Source organism: Triticum urartu, chromosome 2A (assembly GCF_056163025.1).
Source record: "Triticum urartu cultivar PI428250 chromosome 2A, HENAU_Tu73, whole genome shotgun sequence".
NCBI classification, from domain to species: domain Eukaryota; kingdom Viridiplantae; phylum Streptophyta; class Magnoliopsida; order Poales; family Poaceae; genus Triticum; species Triticum urartu.
Window position 1 is genome coordinate 393,603,953 of NC_141874.1, and position 13,651 is coordinate 393,617,603.

Below are 13,651 nucleotides of genomic sequence, written 5' to 3' on the forward strand. Positions count from 1 at the left end.
ATGATCTTAAAGGCATTAGTCCCACTCTATGTCAACATAAAATAAATTTGGAAGCAGATGCCAAACCAGTTCGTGATCCTCAACGATGTATGAATCCTAAAATGAAAGAAGTGGTAAGAAAAGAAATACTAAAGCTTCTAGAAGCAGGTATAATTTGTCCCGTTGCTGATAGTCAGTGGGTAAGTACTATTCATTGTGTCCCTAAGAAGGGAGGTATTACTGTTGTTCGTAATGATAAAGATGAATTGATTCCACAAAGAATTATTACAGGTTATAGGATAGTAATTGATTTCCGCAAATTAAATAAGGCTACTAAGAAAGATCATTACCCCTTACCTTTTATTGATCAAATGCTAGAAAGATTATGCAAACATACACATTACTGCTTTCTAGATGGTTATTCTGGTTTCTCTCAAATACCTGTGTCGGCTAAAGATCAATCAAAGACTACTTTTACATGCCCTTTTGGTACTTTTGCTTATAGACATATGCCTTTTGGTTTATGTAATTCACCCGCTACCTTTCAAATATGCATGATGGCTATATTCTCTGACTTTTGTGAAAAGATTTGTGAGGTTTTCATGGACGACTTTTCCGTCTATGGATCTTCTTTTGATGATTGCTTGAGCAATCTTGATCGAGTTTTGCAGAGATGTGAAGAAACTAATCTTGTCTTGAATTGGGAAAAGTGCCACTTTATGGTTAATGAAGGTATTGTCTTGGGGCATAAAGTTTCTGAAAGAGGTATTGAAGTTGATAAAGCCAAGGTTGATGCTATTGAAAAGATGCCATGTCCCAAGGACATCAAAGGTATAAGAAGTTTCCTTGGTCACGCCGGATTTTATAGGAGGTTCATTAAGGACTTCTCAAAAATTTCTCGGCCTCTAACTGATTTATTACAAAAAGATGTACCATTTGTCTTTGATGATGATTGTGTAGAAGCATTTGAAATACTTAAGAAAGCATTAGTCTCTGCACCTACTGTTCAGCCACCTAATTGGAATTTACCCTTTGAAATTATGTGTGATGCTAGCGATTATGTTGTAGGTGCTATTCTAGGGCAAAGAGTTGATAAGAAATTAAATGTTATCCATTATGCTAGTAAGACTCTAGATGATGCTCAAAGAAATTATGCTACTACTGAAAAAGAACTTTTAGCAGTTGTATTTACCTGTGATAAATTCAGACCTTATATTGCTGATTCTAAAGTAACTATCCACACTGATCATGCTGCTATTAAATATCTTATGGAGAAGAAAGATGCTAAACCTAGACTTATTAGATGGGTTCTCTTGCTACAAGAATTTGATTTGCATATCATTGATAGAAAAGGAGCTGAGAACCCCGCTGCAGAGAACTTATCTAGGTTAGAGAATGTTCTTGATGACCCACTACCTATTAATGATAGCTTTCCTGATGAACAATTAAATGTCATAAGTACTTCTCGTAGTACCCCTTGGTATGCTGATTATGCTAATTACATAGTTGCTAAATTTATACCACCTAGCTTCACATACCAACAAAAGAAAAAGTTCTTCTATGATTTGAGACATTACTTTTGGGATGACCCACATCTTTATAAAGAAGGAGTAGATGGTGTTATTAGACGTTGTGTACCTGAGCATGAACAGGAACAGATCCTATGCAAGTGCCACTCTGAAACTTATGGAGGACACCACGCGGGAGATAGAACTGCACATAAGGTATTGCAATCCGGTTTTTATTGGCCTACTGTCTTCAAGGGTGCCCATAAGTTTGTCCTTTCTTGTGATGAATGTAAAATAATTGGTAATATTAGTAGACGTCAAGAAATGCATATGAACTATTAACTTGTTATTGAACTGTTTGATGTTTGGGGCTGTGATTATATGGGACCTTTTCCTGCCTCTAATGGATATACACATATTTTAGTTGCTGTTGATTACGTTACTAAGTGGGTAGAAGCTATTCCAACTAGTAGTGCTGACCATAACACTTCTATTAAAATGCTTAAAGAAGTTATTTTTCTGAGGTTTGGAGTCCCTAGATATTTAATGACTGATGGTGGTTCACATTTTATTCATGGTGCTTTCCGTAAAATGCTTGCTAAATATAACGTCAATCATAGAATTGCATCTCCGTATCACCCACAGTCTAGTGGTCAAGTAGAATTGAGTAATAGAGAACTCAAATTAATTTTGCAAAAGACTGTCAATAGGTCTAGAAAGAATTGGTCCAAGAAACTTGATGATGCATTATGGGCCTATAGAACTGCATATAAAAATCCTATGGGTATGTCTCCGTATAAAATGGTATATGGAAAAGCATGTCACTTACCTCTCGAACTAGAACATAAGGCATATTGGGCTATTAAAGAGCTCAACTATGATTTCAAACTTGCCGGTGAAAAGAGGTTATTTGATATTAGCTCACTTGATGAATGGAGAACCCAAGCTTATGAAAATGCCAAGTTGTTTAAAGAAAAGGTTAAAAGATGGCATGACAAAAGGATACAAAAGCATGAGTTTAATGTAGGTGATTATGTATTGCTATACAATTCTCATTTAAGATTTTTTGCAGGGAAACTTCTCTCTAAATGGGAAGGCCCCTATGTTATCGAGGAGGTCTATCGTTCAGGTGCCATAAAAATCAACAACTTCGAAGGCACAAATCCGAAGGTGGTAAACGGTCAAAGAATCAAACATTAGATCTCAGGTAATCCCATAAATGTTGAAACCAATATTATTGAAACCGTAACCCCGGAGGAATACATAAGGGACACTTTCTAGAACGTTTCAGACTCTGAAAAGGAATAGGTATGTGGTACGGTAAGTAAACCAACTCCAAAACAATTTTTAAGGCAATATTTCTCCGTTTTGGAATATTTAGAAAAATAGAAAATTAAGTAGCAGTCCGGGAAGTACACGAGGGCCTCACGAGGGTGGAGGGCGCGCCCTACCCCCCTGGGCGCGCCCCCTACCTCGTGAGCTCCTTGTGTGCCTTTCGGACTCCGTTTTCTTGCACGATACCTATTTTGGTCAGTAAAAATTCATTATATAATCTCCTGGGAGTTTTGACTCCCATATCACACAAAAATCCTCTGTTTTTGCTTTGAGCTATTGCTGCTGCAGATTAGAGCAAGATGTCTTTTCAAGAGTCAGTCGGGGAGAGCCGAGTATCTAATCCGGCATCGGAACCAAGGGCAAACAGCGACCCTGGCCACTTTGGGCCAGCAACAGAGGAAGAGATGGAGGCTGGCCTAATGAGGGTAGATGCCATGGAGGATCAAGAGGTCACCTCTCGCTTCCATGCTGGATTCACAATGGGAGAACTGCAGAGCTCAGCTATTCCAAACTCGGTTATCCCTTCCAATGTTAGATTTCTTTCTTACGAGAATATGAAAAAGAGTGTCACTGGTTTTCCTGTAGCTATGCAACACCCTTGGGTGCAGGGAGCTTTGGCTGTTATAGGAAAACTCCGAAAGAAAATAATGGATCTCAAGAAGCAAGTCAACAAGCTTGAGGAGGAGAATCGTATTTTGAAGGGCATCATCACCAAAAACATCACATCACCATCCCCGAAAAGAGAGACATAATCACATGGGTATGGGCACTCCCCTTGGCAACTGCCAAGCTTGGGGGAGGTGCCCCGGTATTGTATCACAATCACAACTCCTACCTTTACCGTTTTCCTTAGTTCGATCCTATTAGTAGTATTTTGATCTAGTAGAATAAAGTTTATGGCATGATCTAGTTGTGAGTTTTGCTTTATTACCCTTCTATGTAATCGAGTCCGTGAGCTATATAACAAAGATTAGTGTTGAGTCAAGGGCTTGATTGTTTTTCCATGATCCTAAGTGAATAAAAGAAAAGAGAAAGAAATAAAAAGAAACAAAGAGATCATGTGAGTCTTGTGGAGAGTAATGAGCTCACATAGAAAGAGTATGATGAATAAAAGTTGTTGAGGGTTGACAAACACAATTTTGGTCATTGTTGCAACTAATAGGAAGTAATAAAGAAAGAGAGGTCCTCACATATAAATACACTACCTTGGACATCTTTTATGATTGTGAGCACTCATTAAAATATGACATGCTAAAGAGTTGACATTCGACAAGGAAAACAATGTAATGGGTTATGTTTTCGTACATCTGAGATAAATTATATTGTCTTGGATCCTCCAACATGTTGAGCTTGCCTTTCCCCCTCATGCTAGCCAAATTCATTGCACAAAGTAGAGATACTACTTGTGCTTCCAAATACCCGTAAACCAGTTTTGCCATGAGAGTCCATCATAACTACCTATGGATTGAGTAAGATCCTTCAAGTAAGTTGTCATCGGTGCAAAGCAATAAAAATTGCTCTCTAAATATGTCTGATTGATTGGTGTGGGAGAAATAAGCTTTATATGATCTTGTGATGTGGAAGTAATAAAAGCGACGGACTGAATAATAAAGGTTCATATCACAAGGGGCAATATAAAGTGACGTTCTTTCGCATTAAGATTTTGTGCATCCAACCATAAAAGTGCATGACAACCTCTGCTTCCCTCTGCGAAGGGCCTATCTTTTATCATTATCTTCTACCTTATGCAAGAGTCATGGTGATCTTCACCCTTCCTTTTTACATTTTACCCGTTGGCAAGCACAATATGTTGGAAAGATCCCGGTATATATGGCTAATTGGATGTGGGTTTTCATGAACTATTACTGTTGACATTACCCTTGAGGTAAAACGTTGGGAGGCAAGACTATAAGCCCCTATCTTTCTCTGTGTCCGATTAAAACTCCACACCCATAAGTATTGCGTGAGTGTCAGCAATTGTGAAAGATTATATGATAGTTGAGTATGTGGACTTGCTGAAAAGCTCTTATACATTGACTCTTTCCTATGTTATGATAAATTGCAATTGCTTCAATGACCGAGATTGTAGTTCGTTGGTTTTCAATGAAGTTTACGATTCATACTTGATATTGTGATTGAATTATTACTCTAGCATTAGAGATCATATGACAAAAATTATATAAGTTGATGTTCTAAGAATGATCATGATGCCCTCATGTCCGTATTTTATTTTTATCGACACCTTCATCTCTAAACATGTGGACATATTTTTGATTTCGGCTTTTCGCTTGAGGACAAGCGAGGTCTAAGCTTGGGGGAGTTGATACGTCCATTTTGCATCATGCTTTTATATCGATATTTATTGCATTATGGGCTGTTATTTCACATTATGTCACAATACTTATGGCTATTCTCTCTTATTTTACAAGGTTTACATAAGGAGGGAGAATGCCAGCAGCTGGAATTCTGGGCTGGAAAAGTAGCAAATATTAGAGACCTATTCTGCACAACTCCAAAAGTCCTAAAACAACACGGAACACCTTATAATAAATAATGAAAAATCCTCGCCAAAGATGAAGAGCAGGGGGCCCACACCCTTCTCACGAGGGTGGGCCCCCCCTAGGGCGCGCCCCCTGCCTCGTGGGGCCCCTGGTGGCTCTCTGATGACCATCTTCTCCTATATGAAGTCTTTCGTCAAGAAAAAAATAGGCAGCAACCTTTCGGGATGAAATTCCGCCGCCACGAGGCGGAACCTTAGCGGATCCAATCTAGAGCTCTGGCAGAGTTGTTCTGCTGGGGAAACTTCCCTCCCGGCGGGGGAAATCATCGCCATCATCATCACCAATGCTCCTCTCAACGGGAGAGGGAAATCTCCATCAACATCTTCATCAGCACCATCTCATCTCAAAACCCTAGTTCATCTCTTGTATCTGATTCTTGTCTTCAAGTCCGGGATTGGTGCTAGTAGGTTGCTAGTAGTGTTAATTACTCCTTGTAGTTAATGCTAGTTGGTTTAATTGGTGGAAGATCATATGTTCATATCCTTTATGCATATTAATACCCCTCTGATTATGAACATGTTTATGCCTTGTGAGTAGTTACATTTGTTCCCAAGGACAAGGGAGAAGTCTTGCTATTAGTAGTCATGTGAATTTGGTATTCGTTCGATATTTTGATGAGATGTATGTTGTCTAGCCTCTAGTGGTTTTATGTGAACGTCGACTACATAACACTTCACCATTATTTGGGCCTAGAGGAAGGCATTGGGAAGTAATAAGTAGATGATGGGTTGCTAGAGTGAAAGAAGCTTAAACCCTAGTTTATGCGTTGCTTCGTAAGGGGCTGATTTGGATCCATATGTTTCATGCTATGGTTAGGTTTACTTTAATACTTTTGTTGTAGTTGCGGATGCTTGCAATAGAGGTTAATCATAAGTGGGATGCTTGTTCAAGTAAGAACAACACCCAAGCACCCGTCCACCCACATATCAAATTATCAAAGTACCGAACGTGAATCATATGAACGTGATGAACACTAGCTTGACGATATTCCCATGTGTCCTCGAGAGCGCTTTTCCTTATATAAGAGTTTGTCCAGGCTTGTCCTTTGCTACAAAAAGGATTGGGCCACCTTGCTGCACTTTATTTACTTTTGTTATTTGCTGCTCGTTACAAATTATCTCATCACAAAACTATCTGTTACCACTTATTTCAGTACTTGCAGAGAATACCTTGCTGAAAACCGTTTATCATTTCCTTCTACTCCTCGTTGGGTTCGACACTCTTACTTATCGAAAGGACTACGATAGATCCCCTATACTTGTGGGTCATTAGGACTACCCAGCTATTTATTCGCAATCGTCCGATTGCGATCGGAGGGACGAGTTAGCCCCTAACCTAGATTCGTCTGATATAAATATCAGTCTAAACCCTAGCCCCTACCGGTCCAATCCACCCATTCCCATCCTGCCGCCGCCAGCCAACCACCTCTTTCATGTCTTCCTCGGGATCCCCTCCCACCAACTAGATCTCCGACAACCTCCCTCGTTCTGCGCGCCGCCCAAATCGCAGCAGCCTCGATCCCGAGCTCCTCCTCTGCTTCTTGCCCAGGCGCCTGAAGCCTACCTCTTCTTCCTCGATCCCGAATGGATCGTGTAGCTGCTCGATGCCCCGAGCAGGAGCGCTCGGCCTCATCCCCTCGCGCCACCGTCATTGGAAACTGGAACCACCAGGAGCTCCAGCGCCATGGCCATCCCAAGCTCGGCCCGCACAGCTCAAAGACTCCAAGCCCCCTCGTTCCAGCAGTCCAGGAAGATGCCGCCGTGCCCGTGCTGCATCCCGCGAACCCGCGGGTGACCCCGACCTTCAGGCTACCACGACGCGCCCGATGCCTCCTCGACCCCACTTTGAACCCCGATACCACCTCATCCTGCCGCCGCCGGCGACCAGCAGGAGCTCGTCGCCGTCATCCTCGCCTGCATCCGCCTCGTCCTCGCCAGCAAGCTGCCTCGCGCCAACTGCTTCCCTCGCTCTGCAAGCCTCATCACGGGTCAACCGCGTCCGCTGCCATGGACGTCCTCGTCCAGCCACCGTGTGCCCTCTTCTTCCCGTCTCGCATCGCCCCAGCACCGCCAAGTCCATCCCCGGCTGCCTCCGCATCGGAGCTCCTTCCTCTGCTCTCTGCCGAACCTCCGCCTTGCCAGAGTTCAAGCCGCGCCAGTCCGCCAAGCCGCGCCATGGATGCGCTCGTACTCCTTGCCCAGCCACATGAGCTTCTCCCAGCACCGCTGCCCCGACCCTCCACATCGCATCGCCGGCAAGCTCCGGTGAGCCGTAGGCCGTCGCCATGCCCTGCCTTTCTCTCCCTGACTTGCCGATGCAGAGAAACGCCGCCGCCAGGGAGCCTCCCGTGCCCAGCACCTCCTCCACCCTGCAGCCGCGCCTCCACCTTCACCCACTGCCGGCGAGCAGAGCCACCGGAACCCGTCGTCGCGCTGCCGTTTCAGGCCTCCTGCCGCTCAAGTCCCGCCTTGTCGTGCCTCTGCTTTGTGCGAACCGAGAACGAGCACGACCGCGCGCTCATCCCTGCTTGCGTTGACCCCCGCGTGGGCTGACTGATCTCGAGGCCCAGCTGCCTCCCCACCAGCGCCTGGGCTTGGCCCATGGTGAGGAACCCCCCCCCCCAAGCCCCTCATGTGCTTTGTTGGGCTAGCCGGATTTGGCCTGATTGTTTTGTTTCCTAACCTGTGAATTTGCTAATTATTCCTGGTTTTACAGATTTGCAGAAAACCCCTCCATGTTCATGCATATAATAATTAATTAATCATGCATCATATGTAAATAATTTATATATGTGTCACAGCCCTACCTTAGCCTTTGCTTGACCTTGCATGATCATCATGTCATCATGTTTAAGTTTTATGAAACTCTGAAATGGGGATGGTCAAGCCCTAGCACAAATGCAATTCAAATAGTTTCAAATAAAAATATTTTCAATGAAATCAAAATGCCTTTAAAAATGTTCATCATCTCTGGTTTAAGGTGGAAGCATCTACCCAAGATGATTTGCAATTTTGCTGGACACATTTGGGCTTTAAATTAAATCACTAGGTATTTGAATTTGGGCATTTAATCAATATAAATATTTTAAATGCTCGAATAATCCTGTAAACAATTTTGGGCAGTCGTAAATATTTCAAATAAAGCCTAAAATATATCCCAGGATTTATGGAAATGAGTTAGTATTATTACTAATTCCTAACATATCAAATAAATAGAAAACAGAAAACTAATAGAAGGAGAGAGAGAGTTTCCTTACCTGGCGCCACCTGGCGGCCCAGCTGGCCCAGCCAGCCCACCAGGGGCACGGGCGTCTTCTTCCCCGCGCCAGCGCACGAAGCAGCTCGCTGGAGCGCGCCGACGCCGCCTTGGCCACCTCCTGCTTCCTCCCCGGGCCTTCTAGCGACGCCACGGAGACGCCCCGTGGCCCCTCGCTCCTCTCCCTCACTCTCTGCTCTCCCCCTCGCCCTCTGCTCCCTCTCCCGAGCACACCCGAGCGGAGCTCGTCGTCGCCGACGCAATTTACCGCGGACACCGTCCATCCCGTGCCTCCCCGATGGGTCCAGAGGAACCGCCTCGACCCCCGCGTCCTCTGCACCAATCCAGGCACCGCCAGGAGCTCCGTGACGACGATCCCGAGCTCTTCTTCCTCCTCGGACCCGTGGGTCACCGCCGGTCGATTCGCGCCACCGAGGACGTCCCCAAGCCCGCTGAGCCGTTCTTTGACCTCCCTGTGAGCTCCTGTTGTTTCCGCCTCGCTCTCCCCCTCCGTTGCTGTTCCCTAGCCCAGTCTTCCGATCAAGCCCGAATCTCCCCGCCGCCGGCCATGTCGCCATCGTAGCTATGGCCGCGCAACTTGGCGTTCGACCTCACCGTTGCACTCACCACTCTTCCGTGAGTCGAACACGACTAACCACAGCTCCTCCCTTGCTCGGCATCGCCCAAACCATTGCCGGCCGAACTCCGGCCACCGCCCAACTCGCCGCCGCCGCCGCTACAGGCCACCCCAGCTCCGGTCACTACCACCACTGGATGCGCGCGTGTGCCAGCAACCCATAGCCGCAAACCTCGCCCGAAACCGTCGCCCGTAGCTCAATTCCGAGCGGACTCCGCCACGGCTTGAGGTCGCCGCCGGCCAAACTCCGACGTGCTGACGTGGCCGCATAATTAGTGCTAATCACCGCCAGCTAAACCACTTTTAGACGCTGACAACGGGCCCCGCAGCGGGTCAAAGCCCAAGTCAACGCAGGATTAGTGTCTGACTCACTGGCCAATGGACTCCACGGGTCAGTTTTGACCCTGTTGACCTTGCTGACGTCGTGCTGTCGTCATGTTGACGCAGTAAGTAATTTTCTAGATTTTAAAATAATCCAGGAATTCCAAAAAATTGCCTAAACTTCGAAAAATCATAGAAATTCAACCGTAACTCCAAATGAAATAATTTATATATGAAAAATTATCAAAAAATCAAGGAATCTGTTTATGGCATTTTCATGCATGTTAGAACAACTTATGGCTGCTGTTTAGGCCAATTCACATAAATGGAATTTAAACTCTCACATATGGAGTTTGAATTTGAACCTAGGGTTCAAACCAACTCCATTTAACATGTTGCTAGTTGCATTAGCTCAAAACACAGCATATTGACATGTCATGATCATGCATCATATTGTGCATTGCATTGATTGTGTTCATTCTCTGTTGCCGGTGGTTGTCCCCTCTCGATAGACGTTGTACCGACGTTGTGATCGTTGACACTGATGAAGACACAATGATATCTTCAGAAGTGCCAGGCAAGGAAAACCCCCTTGTTCATTCTGATACAATCCCACTCTCGCTCCTGCTCTCTTTTACTGCATTAGGACAACGACGATTCAACTGTTACATGCTGCGGTAGTTGAACCCTTTTCCTCTGCATGACCTGTCATTGCCACAGTAAATAGATGAAACCCACTAGCATGAGTAGGAGTTGTTTGAGCCCTGATGTGCCTACTCATTCATGTTTGTTTGTCATGCCTGCTACTGCTCAGAGTTGAGTCAGGTCTGATTCATCGGGGATGAATCGGAGGTGTGTAAACATGTCCTACTATTGAGAGCTAAGTGTGTGAACACGATTTGGTAAAGGTGGCGGTGAGAGGCCATGTAGGAGTACATGGTGGGTTGTCTCATTGAAACCGTTCTTAGAAACTGAGTTCTGTGTTTGTGATCCATGAAACAGTTACTACCATGCATTGGGCCCGAAACCAATGGACCCTCTCGGCTTCTTGATCAGCCTTGTCCTCTGTCCAGGAGTTGCAACTAGTTTCTGGGGTTTATAGGATATGTGTTGGCGGCCGTGCGTAGCGCTGACCCTAGGGGTGGGCTATGATGCGGTAGATACACCGTGGCCGGGCATGCCGGGTGCCCGTTTGGTGTCTCGGAACCCTGTACACATCGTCCAGGGCCGTATGTGGAAACCTCGGGCGGACTCCCTGCGGATGGAACCTAGATAGGCGATAAACCTGGACTAGAGACTTGAGTGTTTAGGTAGGCCGTGGCCGACACCCTCGTTGGGCTTCCGCTTGAAGGTTGCCGAGTACATGTCGTGTAAACGGTGGTAAGTGGCGAGAGCGTGTGTGAAGAAGTACACCCCTGCAGGGTTATAAATGATCTATTCGAATAGCCGTGTCCACGGTAAAGGACTTCTGGGTTGCCTATAACAGTTCATAGACAAGTGAAAGTGGATACTCTAAAACTCGCAAGATAAGTGTGAGTGCTATGGATGGCCTTCTCGTAGGGAGACGGGAGCGGATCCATAGTGGTGTATTGAATGGTGAATATGTGGACTCGTGTGCGCCACCTCAAAAGAGTTGCTTGCAGTCGTAGTTCAGGTTAGCTACTAAGTTAAAGCTGGCTTGCTGCAGTTAAACTCCACCACCACCCCTTATTGATACCGATGCATATGTAGCTAGTTCTGATGTAAGTCTTGCTGAGTACCTTTGTACTCACGTTTGCTTAATTTATGTTTTGCAGAGATATTTCAGTCTCGCTAGTATTTCCGCGTGGACTTCGACATTTAGCCTGATACCGCAGCTTCGATCTTGTGCCCTCGGCAGGATCTGGTAGATAGTCAGGCTTCTCAGCCTTTTTAATTTATAGATGTCTGTACTCAGACATGTTAAGCTTCCGCATGTGATTTGGTTTGTATGCTCTGAATGTTGGGTCATGAGACCCATGCTTGTATTTCTCGCTCCTCGGAGCCTAATGAATAATACTTGAGTTGTAGAGTTATGTTGTGATGCCATGTTGTATTTACACATATCGAGCATATTGTGTGTATGATTGAAATGCTTGGTATGTGTGGGATCCATCAATCTAGTTGTTTATCCTTGGCAGCCTCTCTTATGGGGAAATGTAGTCTAGTGCTTCCATGAGCCATAGTAGTCCGCTACAGCCCGATTCACCGGAGTCCTGTTAGCCCAGCACTACTGCTCAGGACTCTTGACTGGCCGGCATGTGTTTCACTTTGTTCCTATGTCTGTCCCTTCGGGGAAATGTCACGCAGTGACATCCGGAGTCCTGCCTAGCTGCTACAGCCCGGGTTCCCGGAGTCCTGTTAGCCCAGTGCTACAGCCCGGATTCACACGCTGCTGACCGACATGCTCGATGTGATTCATGTATGCATTTCCCCATAGGTTAGTGCCGCTTTGGGTTCACGACTAGCCATGTCGGCCCGGGTTCTCTGTCGTATGGATGCTAGCGACACTATCATATACATGAGCCAAAAGGCGCAAACGGTCCTGGGCCATGGTAAGGCGACACCCATGGGAATACCGTGCGTGAGGCTGCAAAGTGATATGAGGTGTTACCAGCTAGATCGATGTGACTTAGAATCGGGGTCCTGACAGCTTTGGTATCAGAGCCTGACTGCCTGTAGGATTACCAAGCCAAACCGGTCGAAGTTGTGTCTAGAAATGCTTTAGTTATGTAGGGGAATTCATTGTGGTAGGGAACGTAAGGCTCTTTTTACTCCTTATCCTCATGACCTTCTGATCTGAGTCATCTTATCTTTTCTACGGGGTTAAGTACTAGGCTTCTCTTCTATCTCTCAGGATGACGTGTTACTAAACCGTAGTTGCCTAGGATTGTTGAGTTCAAGCCTCAGTTCAGTTCCTACTACTTCCATATGTTCATAATTGGTCTCAGAACCTTGATATTGTGATGTTGAGTGGTTATGCCACCATTTTTGCAGGATGTCTCAAATCATTTTGAGCATTTACAGCCGTTATGTTGTCCGAGTCATCTCAGGTTTCTAAACAATCTGATGCATTTGCAAATCCTTCCTCCCAGTTCCCGATGTCCTTTTGGGCCAGTTTAAGCACACTAATCCGTTTGTTGAGGTACTCCGCTGCCTCGGCATTTATGTTGGAGCTATTATTATGACCCTAGGTGTCTAGAGTATCACCTGGTAATCTAGTAATGCTTTGCATCCCCAGTGTGATGATTCTGGCCACCATTCTCGAAAGCGTCCCGTGATGCCATTTAGTTAGTAGGCATTCTATTCCTGGGTTCTTGGCCCAAGATCCACTCTACTTACCTCGTGTTGATAGTGTTGCTCGTACCTTTAGGATATTAGTAGCCTTTGCGATGGTCCTCAAGGTCCATGGTATTTCCTTCTTCCAAATACCATGAACCATTAAGGCAGAAGTTCTTTGAACCAAAAGATCACCATTAGAGTACTCCTGAGGAGTTCTCCATTCATAATTGTGACTCTGCCAGTCCTACCTCTCAGCATGGGTTATCCGGAAGAAATATGTTGAACTTGTTCGACATACTAACCTATGCATCCACAACTCAGAAAGATATATGTTCCTTTGAGTTGTCCCTCTGTAGTTGTATTCCGATCCTTTTCTATCAGTTGATAGCCAAGTTTATGTCGTGCATTCGTGTTATCAATGCCTATTATTCTTGTGGTCCATCGAGCCATTCTATTCCAGAATGACTAGGAGAAACAAACTCCAGCACCTCATCCATTTCTTGGACTGGTCAAAGTAGTTGTATTCCGCAGATCAAAATGCCAATCCAGCTTTTGTTCTGTTCTACCTCAGAGTATTACCCCCTTTATGTCAGGATTGTCATAGGAAATGCAGCATCTCTCATGAATTCTTGACGTAGTGATACTCTCTCCATCATTATTCATTTCTCGGTTTCCGTGTTGTTGCAACCGGAATTTCGACAAGTGAATCATGATGTGTGAAATCAATACTCCTAGCAACCCCGTTGCTTGGTAGT

At 45.2% G+C, this 13,651-nt stretch overlaps 1 pseudogene; it reads left to right on the forward strand.

The window, feature by feature from the left end:
* The first annotated feature begins 6,815 nt into the window (after window positions 1–6,815).
* LOC147985230 (uncharacterized) lies at window positions 6,816–7,592 on the forward strand (annotated as a pseudogene).
* The last annotated feature ends 6,059 nt before the right edge of the window (window positions 7,593–13,651 follow it).